At 34.2% G+C, this 20901-nt stretch overlaps 1 protein-coding gene across 31 annotated transcripts in view; it reads right to left on the bottom strand.

The window, feature by feature from the left end:
- GNGT1 (G protein subunit gamma transducin 1) overlaps positions 1-20901 on the bottom strand; it is a 346832-nt gene that overhangs the window by 290100 nt on the left and 35831 nt on the right. For 25 of the 31 annotated variants that reach the window (XM_049093550.1, XM_049093559.1, XM_049093560.1 and 22 more), the window contains one exon: positions 12505-12602. The exons of the other annotated variants lie outside the window; for them this stretch is intronic. The gene's annotated coding sequence lies outside the window, so the exon portion shown is untranslated. The remainder of the gene's footprint in view (positions 1-12504; positions 12603-20901) is intronic. 31 annotated transcript variants of the gene reach the window in all.

Below are 20901 nucleotides of genomic sequence, written 5' to 3'. Positions count from 1 at the left end.
CCCTTTACCTCTAATATCTCCTGCTCTAAAATCTTCAATATTTTCTCCTTATTTACTGGCTAGACATGTGCAAAGGAAAATAAGAACAAGACTGTCAAGGAGTTATGATATGGAAAAAATAAAATTGTGGGTATTTTAAGGAAGCCAGAACTAATAGTGGAAACCCTAAAGGGAAAATAAATGTTAAACCATGCAAAAGAAATGAAGGAAGAAGGGAGGAGGGAAGAAAGGAAGAAAGGAAGGAAACAAGGAAGGAAGGAGGAAAGGAAAGAAGCAAGGGAGGGAGGGAAGGAAGGAAGGAGAGATGAAGAATACTATTGGGATGTAAGATTGAGTGGGGCAAGAGTTAAAGTTGGTTCTCAGTCAGGTTGGGCAAAAAGAAAAGCACCAAAGAGAACTCAGCAAAAAGAAGATAATTTTCTAGTATTCTTTCTTAAGTAGAAGGGTCAGTATGGGACACCTGGGTGGCTCAGCGGTTGAGCGTCTGCCTTAGGACAAGGGGGTGATCCTGGAGTCCTGGGATCGAGTACCACATCGGGCTCCCTTCATGGAACCTGCTTCTCTCTCTGCCTCTCTCCCTGTGTCCCTCATGAATATTAAAAAAAAAAAAAAAAAGTATAAGGGTCAGTAAAGCCACCCACTTCATATTCAGTCTTGATAATGACAAATACATGCACAGAAGGCAATGACCTTTTTGTTTCTTTTATATCTCTCTATATTTTTTAACGTTTTTATTTAAATTCCAGTTAGCTACAGCGTAATATTAGTTTCAGGTGTGCAACATAGTGATTCAACACTCCCATACAATACCCAGTGCTCATCACAACAAGTGCATGCCTTAATCTCCATCAACTATTTATTATGTTAACTAACTGTAATTTAAATAGAAATTTAAATTTTTTTCTTAAAACAACAATGACCTTTTAAACTTGAACCAACAGTGACACAAACACTGTGGAATAGCTCCTTTTCCTATTTAATAAGTATATATTCTCATCCAGGGAGCATATTCTTTTCTTTCCAGTCTAGTAGAAAGGAATTGCTTGAGCATCTCACTGTCACTCTCTAAAATATTTCCAGCCTCTTTTTCCCTCATTTTTCATCTTATCTCTTTCCCAGGTAACTGGAAATTAACCAGCAGGAAAATCCAATCTTTTATGTAGTTTTGTTTAAAAAACAGAAAACAGTTTATCAAGTTGAGTAGGTTCCTTTGTACACTTTTACTCTATGAATAATTTACTCCTGAAGAATAATTGAGAAGTAACTTGTGAGAAAGAATGTCACACAATAAAGAAATCTATATTTGGAGAGAAATTTACTTTGTAGTAGTGAGGGAAAATTGAGTTGCTCAGTATTTTGGTCAATGTATACAATTACAAAAAGTGTTATGGAAAAACTAGATAGCTTCCAAATTTCCCAGTACCAGCTCACTGTTTAATCTGTAAGGTCTTCTATGTAACCTTAAAACTTTAGGGGTCTTAACTTCTCATCATAGAATGGGGCAAGATACCCAATTATTTTTGCATAAATGGAGAACTCAAGGCTTTGGAAATAAAGTGGAGCTCCAAGATTCCAGTGAAAAAATGTGACTCTCCAGCATTTGACCACAAAGACCAAAGGAACATTCTATAGAATAATTTGTTATTTCCTCCCAAACCTTCTCTATCTCTTGACCAATTTACCGACCTTGAATGTAGAAAGTATCTGATAATTTAGAATCTGTCCTGGGAAGTATGGACTAATAACTAGTCCTGTAGGGTCAGGGATTGTCAATGCTAGATATATGATCATCAAAATAACAATTAAATATTTATATATGAAATATATAAATATAAAAATAACCAAAAAGCAACAATAATAGATGTCATGACATCTAATACTTGAGAACTTACATGCATTACCTAATTTAATTTTCTCAATTTTTTTGAAGTAGGTATTATTATGGTACACATTTTATAAACAAGGAAGGCAAGACTTGGAGAAGTATAACAGCTATGAGTATGGTTTACTCCTTTCAGGCCTCACCCTCTGGTATTGCTATTTTATCGATTATGTTATATTGAAAATTATTTCATATGTTTAGTGTATAAATAGAGGCAAGCTTAATATATTCATGACTAGTGACTCTACAACTCAACTGAAAGATACCAGCTATCACAGTGACTGATTTTTAAACAGCTTTGAGATATAACTTATATACCATACAATTCACCTATAAATAAGTATAATTATAAGTGTATAATTTAACATGTTTAATATATTCACAGGGTTATGCAATGGTCATCTCAATCTATTTTAAAATATTTTGACTCCCCTAAAAGGAATCCTATGCCCATTAACAGTAAATACCCATTCCTCTCCAACCTCCTTCCCCCACCTCCACCAGCTCTGAGCAACCACTATTTTATTTTATGTCTCTATAAATTTTCCTACCCTGTATATTTCATATAAATGTAAATATATAATCCACAGCCTTTTGTGACTGGTTTTATCTACTAAAAATATTGTTGTAAAGATTCATCTATGTTGAATTGTTTAATCACTATACTGTACACGTGAAATAATATAACACTGTTAATTATACTGGAATTTTTTAAAGTAATAAATAAATAAAAATCCATCTATGTTGTAACATGCATCAATTCTTTGTTTCTTTTTATTGCAGAATAATATTCCACTGACTAGATATACAACATTGTATTTACTCATTCATTGATTAACGGGTATTTCAGTTATTTCCATTTTTGACTATTATGAATTATGCTATTATAAACATTGTGTGCAAAGTGACATGGGTTTTCATTTCTCTTGGGTATATATCCAGGAGCAGAATTGCTATGCTATATGGTAACTCTATTTTTAAATTTTTGAGGGCCTGCCAAACTGATTTCCACAGCAATTGTACTATTTTACATTCCCATCAGCAATGTATGAGAATTTCAAATTCTTTATACCCTTGCCAAGAGTTATCATTATCTGTCTTTTTTTTATTGTAGCTATTGAGAATTTTTTCACATGCCTAATAGTCATTTATTTGTCTTCTTTGGAGAAATGTCTATTTAAATCTTTTGCCCATTTTAACAATTGCTATTTTATCGAGGTAAAACACAACATAAAACTAACCATTTTGAAATGTATAGTTCAGTGGCATTTAGTATATTCATAATGTAGTACAAGAATGGTTTCTATCTAATTCCCCCTCAAAAAGCAATTGTGCAACATATATTATTTGTATAAACTATGTAGACAAACTGGTATAGTATGGTTCAAGGCCCTAAGTATACAAAATGTCCTTAACCAGTTAGAGCATTTCATGAACTCAATTGAAGAGCTGGCCAAAAGCCAGTAATGAAAATAGGTCCTTCATGGGAACATGTAAGATTTGAACAACTCAGCCCTGCTGGACTAATTCTTTCTCACACAACTTATATCCAAAATATATAAATAACTCTTAAAACTCAATGATAAGGCAAACAAATGGAAATGGTAAAAAGCCCTAAACAAGCATTCAGTAAAAAGATATATAAACAGATATATAATAAGCACTGGAAAAGATTCTCAGTATCTTTACTCATCATGGAAATGCAAATGAAACCACAATGAGATACCACTAGACATTACAAATAGCAAGTGCCAGCTTTAATAAGGAACAACTTGAAGTCTCATATATTGTTGGTGGGAATGTTAAATGGTGCAGGCACTTTGGAAAACAGTTAATATACACTTAACATAAAATCCAGCAATTCCTCTTTTAGTATTTACCTAAGAAAATTGAAAATATATGCCACACAAAGAACCCAATTGTTCATAACAAGTTGTATAATAGCCCCAAACCTGTCAATAATCTGAATGTCCATCAACAAGTGAATGGGTTTACAAATTGTGGTATGTTCTCACAATGTAACCCTATTCAGAAATAAAAAAGTTTGACTTTTACACAATACTGATACATACAACATCATAAATGAATATCAAAAACATTAGGCTGAGCAAAAGAATACAGCCAAGTCTGATAGTTTATGAAATTCTACAATAGGCAAACCAGTCTGTAATGTCAGAGAGATCAGTGGCAGCCTATAAGGCTGGAGATGGTAGACAGAAATTGACTGAAATACCAGAGAAGAATTTTGAGGAATAAATAAAATGTTCTACTTTGATTAGGGTTGTGGTTATATACATTTGTCAAAACTTATCAAACAGAACCTTTAAAATGATTGCATTTTATGGCGTGCAAATATATATACAAGTACCTCACAAAAGCAGATTTGTAAAAAATGAAGCTGGATCACTAGATTAATGCTAAACTGCATTTTACCACTTGACTTCGAATTATATAAGTAAATAAATCTCCTTACTCTTAAACCAATTAGGATTGATTTTCTGTTACTTGTTTCTGATTTTTTTTTTTTAATTTATGATAGTCACACACAGAGTGAGAGAGAGAGAGAGAGAGAGGCAGAGACACAGGCAGAGGGAGAAGCAGGCTCCATGCACCGGGAACCCGACGTGGGACTCGATTCCGGGTCTCCAGGACCGCGCCCTGGGCCAAAGGCAGGCGCCACACCACTGCGCCACCCAGGGATCCCTGTTACTTGTTTCTAACACCATCTTTACTGATAACATCTCATCAATCATTAAGTAATATGAAAACATATACATATAGTCTAGTTAATTATTTTATGTACAAAGTTCATTTATATCAAACTATTAGGTCTTAAAAATAGTTTTCATATATTTTCACAGTTTCAACCAAAATTACACTTTAATCTACATTTTTTAAAAAGAATTTATTTATTTATTCATGAGAGACACAGAGAGAGGCAGAGATACAGGGAGAGGGAGAAGCAGTCTCCCTATGGCCTGATGCAGGACTGGATTCCGGAACTCAGGCATCCCTTTAATCTACATTTTACCACATATTCTGTTCCTAACCAAAAAAGATACCTTCTTTTAAAATGTATTCATTGGTAAAATATTTAATTGTTGAATAGTATATATATGAAATTTGCCTTTAAGTAAATATTATGTAACTAAAAAAGATACACATATATATTATGAATTTCATGACACTCTGATCTGAAATTCCAATAATATTTTTGACTTAAATATAATTAATCAAAATTACTAATTCTTAAAAATATGTAATATATAAAAAAGATTTTACATAGATAATGATGGATAGATGGATAAGTAGAATTTGGGATAAAATTTTTTCCAAATTTGAGAAATGTTGATTTGTGGTATTAAAGAATCTAAGTATTATGGAAAAAAGTACATTGGTTTTTTTTTTTTCCTTCCTTGATTGTTAGTGACAAAATGAAATGACTGGAGCTCTTTCTTTTCACTCTTCCATCTAGTGCTCTTTGCTATCAATGAACTGCTTAAAGAAATAAGTAAAATGATGGGATCCCTGGGTGGTGCAGCTGTTTGGCGCCTGCCTTTGGCCCAGGGCGCCATCCTGGAGACCCGGGATCGAATCCCACGTCGGGCTCCCGGTGCATGGAGCCTGCTTCTCCCTCTGCCTGTGTCTCTGCCTCTCTCTCTCTCTCTCTCTCTCTCTGTGACTATCATAAATAAATAAAAATTTAAACAAAAAAAAAAGAAATAAGTAAAATGAAACATAAAATATAGATTGCATAATCAAACCAGTAATGATTCATATAAAAGGAGTTTTCATTTATTCCTAAATGGTGTTCTTTATCTTTGAGTCTTTTTTTCCTCTTTTTATTTTTTCCCTAAAAACAGTACAATGGAGAATAGCAACAAAGCTGCCATTTTGACACTTCATTTGAATTGGGTACCTACTTCTATTTCAACAATGTGTTAAAACACTTTCCAAACAAGTCTTAGAAACTGCTTCTTAAGTGATCCAATTTTTATCTAACCATGGGATCATCTTATGCACGGGAATAAAAGTTTTCTTTTTCCTTTTTCATTAATTAATAGACTAAGCAGATAGTCATGCCTGGCTAAACTAAGTTGCTTTATACTCTTCTTGTGTGATACAGTAATGGTGACACTGAGTTCTAATTCAGTTGATTCATGCTATGAGCTGAATTATTTGTGTCTTCCCAAAATTCACATGTTGAAAACATAATACCCAAGGTAGACTGTATTAGGAAGTGGGGCCTTAGGAAAGAGATTAAGTCTTCTAAGAATGTAATAAAAGATGCCTGTCAGAGCTCCCTAGTCCTTCCCGCAGGTGGGGACACAGCTAAAAGTCAACACTATGCAATCCAGAAGAGGGCCTTCACCAGAAAGCTGACCATGCCACTCTGATCTCAAAATTTCCAGCCTCCAGAATGGTGAGAAATACATTTCTGTTGTTTATAAGCTGCCCAGTCTATGGTATTTTGTTACCATACTAAGACAGTTGACATATTCCTACATCAATTCTCTCTTGCAGTAATTTTGCAATAGAGCTCTCTGTACAACCACACAAAATAAATAAATGAATTCGTTCTTGCTCCATAATGTCTTTTTTTCCCTTCAATAGGTTAAGGAAGAAAATTTTCTAAATATTCAATAAAAACATGTCCTGAAATACAAGAAACTTTCTAAATGAATATCCAATAAGTACTACAGAAAAATAAGAGAAAAAAGTGGTCAAAGTGTGGGATTCTGAATCAGGTATAGTTTTTTTTCAAGTTAAAGGATCTAAGCTCAAAACGGTTTTCTGCGTAGTAGTAATATTACCATGGAGACACTTAACCTCTTTGAACTTTATCTTCCTAATCTATTAAGTAGACAAATGAGAGAAACTTTAAGGACAAAATTAAATTACAAATAAGAAAATGAAAATCTACTTAAGCAAACTGAATGAAATAACACGTTAAGTGTTCAAAAAGGGGTAATTTTTATTCTAATTTTTATTCTTAAAAATTACTATTACTACTTGTATTTTTTTTCTAGGCCCTAATAATACTATTTTATTTTCATTATTTGCTAAACTACCGAAGTGATGCATCAGAAATGGTCTTATGTGGATCACAGTCCACTGCAGAAATAAGAAGTGTTAATGGGTGGTTAGAATACAATGAGTGTATCTCTGTCACGGTATGAAAAATGTGCTGTGGTGTTTCAAGGGAAAAAGATATTATAAATGAGTTCTACCTCAGAGTGAGAGAAGGTAAAGGGTGACAGATGTTGCAAGGATGACAGAAAAATCTTCATTACTGTGAGAACATTCAAGTTTACTCATAAACTACCTGTATGGGTCTGTTCAATTGAGTCCCTCATTTTCCACAATCACCACTTTAAACTTTGTCCACCCCTCCTCACATTTATAGTGCCTCCTGTCAACTCCACATCCTTGACATGTGACAGTGCTTCATGGTTTTGGAGAAAAGAGAAGTCACCAGATTAGAACCACATTAATTTCACTTTTCCTAATATGTGAAGCTGTATATATTGAACCTATCAATATTTTTTCATTCCTGTTCATGTGTACTCTGGATCTCATCTCCCCAACATTTTCAGGAAATTACAGTCTACTTCTCCTTCTATCAACAGCTCTGTTCATTTGGATCCTTCCAGTTGGCTTTGAAATGTTCAGTGTCTCCCATAGAAAAAATAAAATAAACCAACATCTCCAGACGCTTTCTGATTTTCTCCCCTTTACAAGGAAGCTTCTTTAGAGTTTTCCATGCTTAGTGATTCCTTTTCTTCACTTTTTGTCTTATTCTAGTCTGGCTTATGTTTCCATCACTTCATGAAAACAGATCTTTTAAAGATTATTTATCTATTTATTCATGAGAGACAGAAAGACAAGGAGAGACAGAGGCAGAGGGAGAAGTAGGCTTCCCGCACAGAGCCCAATGTGAGACTTGATCCCAGATCCAGGATCATGCCCTGAGCCAAAGCCAGACACTCAATAGCTGAGCAACCCAGGCATCCCCAGATAACAAAAAAAAAAAAAAAAAAAAAAAAAAAAAAAAAAAAAAAAAAAACTTTATTTGACTAAACCCAAGAAATATTTCTTTTATTTTTATTTTTTAAAGATTTTATTTATTTATTCATGAGATACACAGAGAGAGAGAGAGACAGAGAGAGACAGAGAGAGGCAGAGACATAGGCAGGGAGAAGCAGGCTCCATGCTGGGAACCCAATGTGGGACTCCATCTCAGGACTCCAGGATCAAGCCCTGAGCTGAAGGCAGACATTTAACCTGTGAGCCACCCAGGTGTCCCACTGAGAAATATTCCTTACTTGACATCTGAGGAGCATTTGCCACATGGACAGTGCTCTTTTCCTTGAAACACTTGTTTTCTTGGCCTCCAGGATACAACATTGCTTTTGTTTCATAGCTGATTACCTCTTTGTCTCCTATGTGGGCTTATTGATGTACACTTACTTGGCCATTAAATATTAAGATTCTTGAAGTTCCACCCTCTTCTCATGTCAGAATCCCCATAAGTGATGTCATTCATGTCCATGACTTTATCACCAATATAGCAAGACTCATAGCCAACTGCATAGTCGGCATCTCCTATTAATTGTCTCAAAGATACATCAAATCTACACATCTAAAACTCAATTCATGTTCTTCACCTCTCACAAGTACTTTATAATCTACTTAGCATGGTGGTGTTCCAATGTGTGACAAACCATGAATAGCAATAAACCAAACACTTGCTTTAACTAACTCATCCTGTTACAAAATCAGAACAATTTTAGCTCCTGAATATCTCTTACTTCTGTATTTCTTTATCTCCACTGCCACCCCCAGAGTCCAAGCTGCCCTTACTTCTCACTCCAATAACTATAATATCTTCTGTAGTCATTTTCTATTACCAAGTAACAAGTTAACACAAACGTAGTGTCTTATAACAACCTGAATCTAGTAGTTCATAACTGCATAGGTCAAATGTCCAGCATGGGACAAGAATAGATAAGTTCTCTGCTCATGGCATCAAAAAACTGAAATCAAGGTATCAAGGAGGCTGAGTTCTTATCCGTTGGCTCTGGGGGAAAACCTACTTTGAAGCTCATTCTTTGCAGAATTAAATTCCTTGTAGTTGTAGAACTAAGGTTCCTATTTCCTTGCTGACTGTCAGCCAGGGACTGCTCTCAGCTCCTAGAGACTCACTTCATTCCTTTCCTTCCATCTTTACACCATCAATGGCACATAAAATCCTTCTTGTGCTTTGAATATCTGACCTCCTCTTCTGCAACCTGCTAGAGGAAATTCTCTATTTTTTAAGGTGATTTAAGTTCAACTCAGATCCACACAGATACTCTACCTATTTTAAGGTTAACAGATTTGGGGACTTAATTCATCTGTAAAATGTCATCACAGGAATATCAAGATTAGTATTTGACTGAACAACTGGGAGAAGGTATGTGGACACCAGAGAACAAGAATTTTGAAAGCTGAGCTGCCTGGGTGGCTCAGTTGGTTAAGTATCTGCCTTTGACTTAGGTCATGACCCCAGGGTCCTAGGATCAACCCCTGCATCTGCTCCCCGCTCAGCATAGAGCCTGTTTCTCCCTCTCCCTCTGCCATTCCCCTCCCTTATGCTCTTTGGCTCTATCTCTGTCAAATAAATAAAATCTTAAAAAAAATAATAAAGGCAGTAGGGAATTTATATTTAAAAAAAAAGAACATTGAAGGCCATTAAAAATTCTGCCTACCACAGTCTCTATGCTTATTCTTATCCCCTCTTACAGTTCATTCATGCTTCAGCCAAAGTAGTCACTCAACACCCCATCCTTGACACTGAATATACTCCACGGGGATTTGTTTGTTTGTTTGTTTGTTGGTGGGGGCATCTCTGTAAAATAAAATGGAAAGTAAATATCTGAGTCTTTGTATAATTTTGGTCAAAGAAGCATAATATAATTTGCACACACATTTTGGATGATCATTTAGCCTAAGAGTCATAAGCAAGGATGAACTGCATCAGGCCCCCCAAAAATAGCCTCAAATATTAGACTACTCATTTTAGAATAACATGATAGTTCAATGATCTGAATTATAAATCTAATTTGAGCATTTAAGTAGACAGTTCTGGGAACCACCTCAAGAAACAGTTTGTATAGACAACTCAGTGAAAGCTGAGTGGAGATTGGTAGAATAAAAAATATATATCGAACAAAAAGAGAGTTGAAGTTTTGCAAAAATATAAAAAATTCAAACATGTATTTTTAGAGCTCTGTGATTCAACAGACCTATTACTTCTCCCACTGACACAAGTTGCTTATGTCAATGTAAGTAAGTCATTTTCATTAGCTAAACCATCAACCAATTGGTATGCTTACAAAGACAGTTTTTAAGATGAGGGAAAAAATATTTTACTTCTTCAAAAGGACAATTAATTGAAATGGGATTTTCATGTTATAGACATATAGCCAGTAGCTATATGGAACAGATCTGTTTAATTGTTATGGTGACCAAGAACAGTAGGGCTGCCCGCAAATGAGCTAGAACATTTACTGTCAACAGAAGTAATGAAGTATGGATGTGTAGAGTATGGGAAGAACAGCAAACGCTGGGATAAAATAGAAAAACATGAAACTTGGGAGGCTAGAAAGGCAGATTTGACGTGTATGGTGAAGAATTTCACTTTCCTTGAGTACTGGAAAGGCTTTAGTACAGGCTGAAACTTGGGCAGAAGTACAATGATTTCAAAGATCCACCACCTCTCAGTATGCTATGGCATCCTTTGCAGAGGCTCCTTGGGTGCAGAAGGACACACCATGTGGCTATACTTTAGTAGAGAAACCACACCTTCCTTCTCTGCCCCACTCCCACATTGCTCTTCTTTTTTTATGGGGGCAAACTGAGCTAGTTTTTGTAGAATTTGGGTCAAAATGAACTGCTTTGGCATTAAAAAATCTGAGCTTTAGTTCCAGCTGCTCAGAAGAGTAGTAGAAAAGCCAAGAGCCTACCCCCTAGAGATACTGGTACTCTCTCCCACTGGGAAGAGGAGACCTTAGTCTCTTAGTTGGGCAGCCCAAAAAGATCATCTAAGTTGTTATCAGAGAAATTCTGACTGCATTTCCTCATACCATGCTAACAGAAGTTTACTGTATTCTCCAGGATAGGAGAACCACTGGAAGTTTCCAAACATAATCGAGTCTGTGTTTAAAAGAATAACCAGCAACAACATGAGAGATGGATTTGGTAAAAGAACATACATAAGAGGTAGAGACACTATAAAATAAGCCAGATCATCAAGTAGACAGATACACTAGAAAAACAGGATGGATTCTAGAAACATCCTGGATATCTGACAAAACTTGAACTCAGTCATCCTAATTTTCATTAAACCACTACCCAATCACTCAATCAGTATTCCCATATATACTCTTCTAGAATTTACATTTATGCTTGTTGCTAGGACAGTAATATTATTAACAACCCAAGTAAATTTCTGGAACCCTTCCACACCTAATTCCTTAGACATCAACCTACCCAGGAAGTATGTAAATAGAATATAGGTTTTATACAAAATCAACACCCAAACAAAACATATATTAATTAAAGCATTTTGAAAACTGTAAAGCATTAAACAAATATGACAAGTTCCTGTCACCTTATCTTCCATAGGCTGACTCAACCACTTAAACATGCAATCCCCAGAGAATAAGATCTACCTAGGGTGCTTTGACTTCTCTGAGTATCAGGATAGGCCCTGAGGTAGCCCAGAATACTGATCTTTATTGAAGGATAGTCTATTCTGTAGTCTTGTCCTTTGGTCATTCTACTTTCTTAGTAACAGGGGACTGTTCATTCTATTGGCAGGTTCCCAATCTGCTGATAGAACCACAGAATCATTCAATTCAATCTGGAGAATTTTTATTAAGCATTTACTATCCATGCAGCATGACATACTAGACACACAATGAAAGAAGTCATTGGTAAGTAAGTAACTATTATTATCCTCAAGTAATCCCTAATTCAGTTAGGAAGAGAGATATAATCAATTAAATGTAGAGTCAAAAGTGAAAAAAATTGAAAGTATATATCAAGTGCTTTGGGGTATAGTTTAGGTATCAATTGTTATCCTTTCTTTTTCCTGTAATAATTTTCCGGACAGCCTTATCAAAAACTAACATCTGAATTTATATCAGAGGCAATTCATATTGAAATAAAATGAATTGAAGGAAACAGTGTAAGATCAGTTATTCCTAATATTATCAAAAACCAAAATTTCCAAATATTTCTATACAAGAGTAGTTTACTTTAATTTTACATTGTTTGAAAAAATTTTAAAAATTACATTGTTTGCAAAACTAAGAATGACAAAAAAATTGCCTTTAACTTGGTTAATAATTTACAAATTGAATTTTACCTGCATCTATTAGGAAAAAAATGCACTGCAAAAAGTCTTTTTAATCATTAAGGTATTTTCCTTAAATTTAAACATTTAAGGACATTTAAAACTAATTACCTTAATTTTACTAATCATAGGAACATCTATTTATATTTGAGAAATCAAAGTACATGTATATGAGCCACTTTAAGTCTATAGAAAATATTTGATGCATTTAAGGGCTTACATTTTCTTTATAGCTTCAATGACTTTACAGGTTCCCAGAGATTTGAGGTATATAATTTGAGAATCATGGAGAGTCACTGGTCCAGGTGGCCTCTAGTTCTGAAAAGGAACCAGAACTCTTTGAATCTCTGGGGCACTGAAAAAGAATTAGAGGTGTAGGAAGCTAGAATTGAATTAAGAATAATCAGGTGTTTTATACTCAGGAAGTCTGTGTGGCTTACTGAGATGTTTTTTCCATATCTAAAGTAAGTAAGTCCCTAATGTAAAATGTTAAAATTAGGGGAGACATTAATGATTTTTTTCTTGGTTCTTCTTATTTTACAACGAGGAAACTGAAACTCAGAGAGGTTAAGATACTAAGAGTTACTATCAATATAACCAAAAGTATGAACTAGGTTTTTCTAATCTAAATATATTGTCTTATACAATCAATTAAATTAAAGGAAAATACTTTAATGGTTGAAAAGATTGGTTGTAGTGAATTTTTCCAGTAAATACGTGTAAAATTTAATTTGTGACTTATTGACCAAACTAAAGGTAAATTTTAATGTTAATTGCACAGAGAAAAAAGAGAAATTATAAAGAATATAAAATCTATATTGAGACTGTGGACTGTGGGCCCCCGGGGTCGGTGAAGGATCTCAAGATGGCTGGGCGAAAACTTGCTCTAAAAACCATTGACTGGGTAGCTTTTGGGGAGATCATACCCCGAAACCAGAAGGCCATTGCCAACTCCCTGAAATCCTGGAATGAGATGCTTACCTCCAGGTTGGCTACTCTTCCTGAGAAACCACCTGCTATTGACTGGGCTTACTACAAGGCCAATGTGGCAAAGGCTGGCTTGGTAGATGACTTTGAGAAGAAGTTTAATGCCCTGAAGGTTCCTGTGCCAGAGGATAAATACACTGTCCAGGTGGATGCTGAGGAAAAAGAAGATGTGAAAAGCTGTGCTGAGTTTTTGTCCCTCTTAAAGGCCAGGATTGAAGAATATGAAAAAGAGCTGGAGAAGATGAAGAACATAATTCCATTTGATCAGATGACCATTGAGGACCTGAATGAAGTCTTCCCAGAAACCAAATTAGACAAGAAGAAGTATCCCTATTGGCCTCACAAGCCAATTGAAAATTTATAAACTTGAGTTGAGGAGAAAGCCCCGGCCCTCATATTATAAACATTGGACATTAAAAATAATGATACGGAAAAAAAAATCTATATTGATAGCAATTTGTATACATATAAGTTTGGCTGGAAACTTGAAAATACAAATTAATACATTATCCTTTCCAAGAATGGGAACCCCAAATAAGCCACTAACAAATTAAGGCTTGTTTCTTCCAAGAAAGATTTGTGAGTTCACTAAGCATTTTAGGTCAGAATAATTATTCAGGGAAAGAAATATTGGACATTACAGGGGCTGACACTTCATCCCTATTTCTACAATAATTACTTGGCTTCATTTCCTAAAGTCTTAGATGAGGAGCTAATTTCCTTTCTGTTGTTCTGACCATAAACAAGATTGTCATTTGCTTCTGTTTAACAGTGATTAAAAGTAATAACCACTTGCCTATGACTATTTAGTCAAATTTTGATCAAAATCACCTGTCACTGCCAATAATAGATTCAAAATATGTATTACATATTTTTACCCAGGATTCTATGTTGTGTTTTAAACAAGAAAAGAAGTCCTACTTTGCATGTCTTTAAAGAGCACTCATATTCTTTTACAGAGTTGACCAATGCCAGGTTTTGTCACCAAGGGGCCAGTAAGTTCAAAGTTCAATAGGGAGAAGACTTTTGCATCATGCAAAAGAAAAAGTTGGGACTAAGGGCCCTTTATAAAGCTGTGTCACTCGTTACAACACTGGGATGAGACCCTCCTTCCTAAAGCCCCCAGACATTGTAACTATTGAATAAAGATTACAAAATAAATATTTTAAATAAAGACATAATTTGAAATAGAACAGAAAAAAAACAACAAAAATTACAAACATAATAAATAGTTAAATCATAAATAGATACAGCTGAATAGTTTTAATTTTAGAAGCTAGATATTGAATTAGTCAGGTATAGAAAATATCTTGAAAATTAGGAAATATAGAATATATAAAGACAAAACCTATTATAAATTAGGAGGAGTCCCAAAAGGACTTGGCAGTGGGGAGAAAATGACAATGGGAAACAGAAAAATAAATAAATAAAACAAAACAAAGTATACCTTTATCAAGTAAAAGTTCTAGAAATCTCGAGTTCAGACCTGAGAAAGAAGACTGTATAAAGGGGGAAATCATGGCAGTGTAAAAACCAAAGGAAAGAAAAAAGCAAAATTCAGAGTATAAAGCACTGCCCAAATCCCTGCTAACAATGACACTATGAGCAATGGGATAGATCTCAAGGGACAGAGAGGAAAAGCTAATAGAGACATAGAGACCACAAAGGACCTCTACTCTTGACTTAGTGCTACATCCAAGAGTGTCAACGAACTCCAAGCAAGATTTAAAAATAAAAATAAAAGCTCAAAAAAATAAAAAATAATAAAAAAATAATAATAAATAAATTAAATAAATAAATAAATAAATAAAAGCTCTTTTAGACATATCATACTTAAACTGCTGATAGCCAAAAATAAAGAGAAAATCTTAAAACAGACAGAGAAAAATGGCATATTACATGAAGAATAACAATGATCATATAACATATGACATCAGAAACTCTCAAAGTCAAAAGATGTTGAAATGACATATTTATAGGCCTGAAGGAAAATAATTGTTAACAAAGATTTTTACATCCAGAAAAGATAAACTCTAAAGAATGAAAATGAAATGAATTAATTTTCATATAAATAATAACAGATTTTATTGCTCACAGATCTACACTACAAAATATACTAAAGGAAAATAGTCTAGAAACAACTTGAGTCTGTAGAAAAAAAAAAAAATTTAACCCAAAATGGTGAAGGTGTGAATATATATCAATAAAGATACAGAAAATCAAATGACACTAGTAACCACATTTACCTAAATAGTAGCTATGCAAGGAAATGGATGTGTTAACTGAACTTATTGTGGTAATCATTTTGCAATACATTTGTATTAAATTATCAGGCTGTTTACCTTAAATTTACCCAATGTTATCTGTCAATTATATTTTCATAAAACTGGGGGAAAATAACTACATTCACCTAATTGCCAATTATATAGCGCTATGCTCAACAACTGAAAATACATATTCTTTTCAAGTACTCATAAAATGTATATAAAAAGAGACCATAAAATAAATCTTAAAAATGTTTTAAAAGATTAAAGTTTACACAATGTGTTCACCAACTGAAATGGAATTAAATTACAAATCACAGAAATGATACTTCTAGAAAAGCCCCAGATATCTGGAAATTGAACAACTTACATTTAAACAACTCAGCGATCCGAAAGAAATCACAAAGAAAATTAGAAGATATGCTGAACCACAATAAAAGCAAGACATATCAATATCTTTGAGATTTAGCTAAAGCAGTACTTAGAAGAAAATTTTAGTCATTGAATACTTATATTAAAAAAGTCTCGGGATCCCTGGGTGGCGCAGCGGTTTGGTGCCTGCCTTTGGCCCAGGGCGCGATCCTGGAGACCCGGGATCGAATCCCACATAGGGCTCCCGGTGCATGGAGCCTGCTTCTCCCTCTGCCTATGTCTCTGCCTCTCTCTCTCTCTCTCTGTGACTATCATAAATAAATAAAAATCTAAAAAAAAAAAAAAGTCTCAAATTAATGGTCTAATCTTCTCCACTAGAAAGTAGAAAAAGAATAGACAATTACACCTAAAAAAAGCAGAAAGGGGAAAAAAAAAATACAAAGGTAGAAACCCATGAAATTGAACACAGAAAACTAAAAACTAATCAATAGAATCAATGAAACCAAAGCTGGCTTTTTTTTTTTTTTTCAAAGCTGATTCTTTAAAGAGATAGTAAGAGAGGAGCCTGGTAACTCAGTAGGTTAAGTGTCTGGCTCTTGATTTAGACTTGGGCCATGATCTCAGGTTTGTGAGGTCGAACCCCACAAGCCCAGCATGGAACCTGCTTGGGAGTCTCCCACTCCCTCTCCCTCTGCTGCTCCCCACCAAAATAAATAAATAAATAAAAATATCAATAAAATTGAAGACCTCTGTTAAAGCTCATCAGGAAAAAAAATGCAAATTTTCAATATCAGACATGAAATAAAGGAAATCACTACAGATCTTGAGACATTGTAAACAACTTTATACCAATTAATTAGAAAATTTAGATTAAATGAACAAATCCCTTGAAAGCCACAAATTATTAAAGCTCAGTCAAGAAAAAAATACATAATCTTATAACCTGAATAAGTCTATACACATTAAAGAATGGAATCCATACTTGAGAGCCTCACAAAGGAAATTTTGGCTCCAATAGTTTCACTGGTGAATTCTACAAAATATTTAAGGAAGAAATACCAACTTTAAAAACCATCTTTATCTTTTAGAAAATTTATAAAGAAATACATCCCAACTTATTTTATAAGGTGAGATTTTATTGTGATATCAAAAATCAAAGATATTATAAGAAAAAAAGAATACAGGACAATATCCCTCAAAAATATAAATGCAAAAAATAAATATAAAATACACAAGTGTTTTAAAAAAACTACAAAGGAACAGAAAGAATACAAATGAAAGGAAGCTATTGGATGTCTAATTTCTACTGGAAGGAAGCAGGGTGATAAAATTACTCAGACACATGCACATGCTACCTTTCATAGAAAAGGAAATATGACTAAGAGGGTGAAACCAAGAGTGGATAGAACACAGCCAAGACCCTCTAGCCACAAATGAGCACTCAGAGGGCAGAACAGAAAGCTGTGAAGGATTATCTCCAAGTCCTGAAACCTCATCAAGGAACTCAGGCTAAATAGTTGTCCTGGCCAAATTTCAGAACTGCGCTGGACCAATGATTCCTTTTTACCTTCCATTTTGTCCTTTTTGAATTGAAATGCCTATAACTGTTAATAATACTCATCCTACAGTTATAGGTAGGGAGTGTTGGTTCATATAAGTTTTCTCTTTAGTTTCACAGATCCATGGACAAAGATTAATTATGCCCCAGGAATTAAACTTAACGGATTATACCCAACAGCCTCATCTGCATATGATTTAGATGACTTAAATGTTGAGAATTTAGCCTTTGGAGCTAATGAGATTTAGAGGAGATTCTGGATGTGGGCCAATGCTGTAATGGGGTGAGACTTTTGGAATTCTTAGGAGGCAATGAATGTGTTGTGCATTTGGCAAGGGTTTGAATCTTTGGAGGCCAGATGGCAGACTGTGGTAAGCAGAATTCTAGGATACCCCCCAAGAATTTCAACCCCCCTGGTTTACATGCCCTGCATAATATTCGGGACCTTCAATATGATACATTTTACTCCAGTGACTACTTTCTAGGCAGAGCTGACCTTAAGATAGGAAGAAGATATAGGTGGGTCTTGCCAAATCATATGAGCCCTTAGAAGTAGAGAGTTTTTTCAAGAATGTCACAGAAGAGACATTCAGATTGTCAAAGCATGAAAAGGATGTGAGATGTCATTGCTGGCTTGAAAATCAAGGTTATTAACATGCTTTACCTGGAGTGATAGAAAATGGAAATGGGGGATAGAATAGGAAGGGAGAGGAAGAAGGACAATTATATGATCCAATTACAGTAAAAGTAGGTGTCTGAGAGTGTGGGTGAATGCACAAAAGATACATTAGAAAATTAACTAAAATGTTAGTAGTAATTATTTAGGGATGGTGAGATTTCAGGAGATTTTGACTTTCTTATATTTGTGTGTATCATTTGAATACATTAATGTAAAGATATATTATTTAGGCACTTGGGTGGCTCAGTTAGTTATGCATCTGCCTCCATGTCAGGTCATGATCTGAGTTCCACATCTGCATCAGGCTTCCTGCTCAGTGGGGAGTCTGCTTCTCCCTCTGCCCTCCCCGCCCCACTCCTGATCTTTTTCTCTCTCATTTTCTTTCTCTCTCAAATAAATAAAATATCTTTTAAAAAAATAAGGTATTTATGTAATACTGAAGAAAATGTTACTGTTTTTACCATGAGGGAAATAAAATTCAAATATAATTGTTTTTTTGTTTTTTTTTTGTTTTTTTTTTTTCAAATATAATTGTTTTTAAAATAACCTACAAAACAGTAAATGTGATAGTACAAATAGTAAAACAAGATTGGAAGTTGAGGGGCTTAAGATGGGAGACAAGTTAAGACAGTTAAGACAGTTAAGAAGAGTGAAATAACAGAATTTAAGTATTCAAAGTAGCAGGATTCTCACTAATCAGCAAAGCATGCCATTCTGTATGAAATTCTGTAAAATAATAATAATAAAGTCAAACAAACAAAGAAAAAAATTAGCAAAAGATCTAAACGAAAATTTTTCAGAAAAACAAAAACTAATAGCAAACAAACATAGGGCAACATGCTGGTAATCACATAAATGCAAAATAAAACCACAATACGATACAATTTCATACCTGCAGACTAGCAAAAAATAAGTATAAATAAAGTCTAATAATACAAAATAGTTGATGAGATTGTAGAATAAGAAGAACTCTCTAATACATGGCTAGAAAACGTGTAAGTTTAAGAACAATTTGGGGATACATGATAAATTTGAAGAAGCATTTCCTATGATCTTGCAATTCTCTGTTAGAGACCATCTCACACATGTGTACAAGGAGACATGTTCACAAATGCTCACAGCAGTACTATTTTTAAGAGAGACAAATTGTAAATAACCTAAATGTTCTTCAACTGAAGCCTGGATGAATAAATTGCACTCTACTCATCTATGTAAGAGTTGCATCAATATGGATGAATCTCACAAAATTTAATTTGAATTAAAAAACAAGTTATCAGAGAAACTACTATGAATAAATAAGAAGGAAATCAGGATGGCATCCATAGGAATTTCCAACAATAGAGATAAAATAGTATCTCTATATATTTTATAAAGATGTGACAAAATGTTATGATTGACAAACATGAGTGAAGGATAAATGATGATGAAGACAGCTCAAATTTTTCATGATGTAGAAAATCCTATAATATTATGAAAATGTATTTTCCAAACTTCTAATAATTTTTAAAGTGGAAATATGTTTAAAACTACCTGACACATATTAGTTGATAAAGCCTCACTTTATTTTACTAATTGAGGATAATCTATTATTACTAAGCTGTCAAAGTTCTATTAGGAGTCATTTGTTGGATCATAATTTCACAAGGAACAGAACTAACACTGGGTCTGTACTTAACAATTGATCAAACCAAGGCACAGTTGAGCCAGTCATTTCAACTCTTTTCAAGATCAATACTGATCACTACCATATTGATTGGAATACAAGGCCAGATATAGATTGTGAAGCTGGAGAAAACGACTGGTTTAATTTGATTCCATAGCAAGTATAGAAGGGGCACAAGGGAAGTGAAACCGCAAAAATCCTTCCAATGTGTCAGATGAATGAAATTAATTTAGATTCCTACTCTTCAACTTTTTTTTTAATCCTCTACTTCTAGGGAAAAGTTTTGTTTTAAATTCCACCTTTTTGGGCTCAAAAATGACTACAGTATTTCTGAAGTTTTCCTGTACCCATTTTCCAAAGAGCAGGTCCAATCTATTTAGATAATACAATAATAGGGGTATTGGTCCTTCTATGCTGAATTAAGAATCAGAAAGTAAAATCTAGAGAAGGGAAATTTGGTAGACTCAGATAGATGCATGCAAAGGGACAAGACTGTAATATACTGAAATTTTATAACATAATCATATTACTATCAAATATATATCTTCTTGAAATCTGAAAGCTTTTATAATGAGTAGATACCTTTAAATACCTCATGACATATGAAAATGCTTATTTATTTCCATATGATTATGATTCATTACCAGAATTAGAATGCATCAACATTATGACTGATATATGAAGAGAAGACAACGAGTTTTTATGGACACTTAAAATGCAGAAGATAAAGATATTACTACTTAGACTTCTTTTATTATCTTCTTAAGCCAATCCCCACATTGTCACATGTAATTGTGGAATGCAGTTAATTGGTGGTGAGTTAAGAGTGAAATAACAGAATTTAGGTATTCAAAGTAGCAGGATTCTCACAAATCAGCAAAGCAAATGCCATCCAACTCAAATAGTAGAGTTATACACATAATATCTGCTGTTACATAAAGTGTAGCAAGCAGCCTTCTGAAAGTCTTTTTGAAAACATCCTCCCATCCCTCAAGTTAGGGGAAAGGAATAAAAGATCCCTACAGAGCTCTCACCATTATTAAGTCTCGGCACAACAGTGTGGGAGAGGTAATCTGATCACGCCTGCAAAGGAA

This window comes from Canis lupus, chromosome 14 (genome assembly GCF_003254725.2).
Source record: "Canis lupus dingo isolate Sandy chromosome 14, ASM325472v2, whole genome shotgun sequence".
Taxonomy (NCBI): domain Eukaryota; kingdom Metazoa; phylum Chordata; class Mammalia; order Carnivora; family Canidae; genus Canis; species Canis lupus.
Note: the sequence above shows the minus strand (reverse complement) of the source record. Positions and strands in the feature narration are given on the sequence as shown.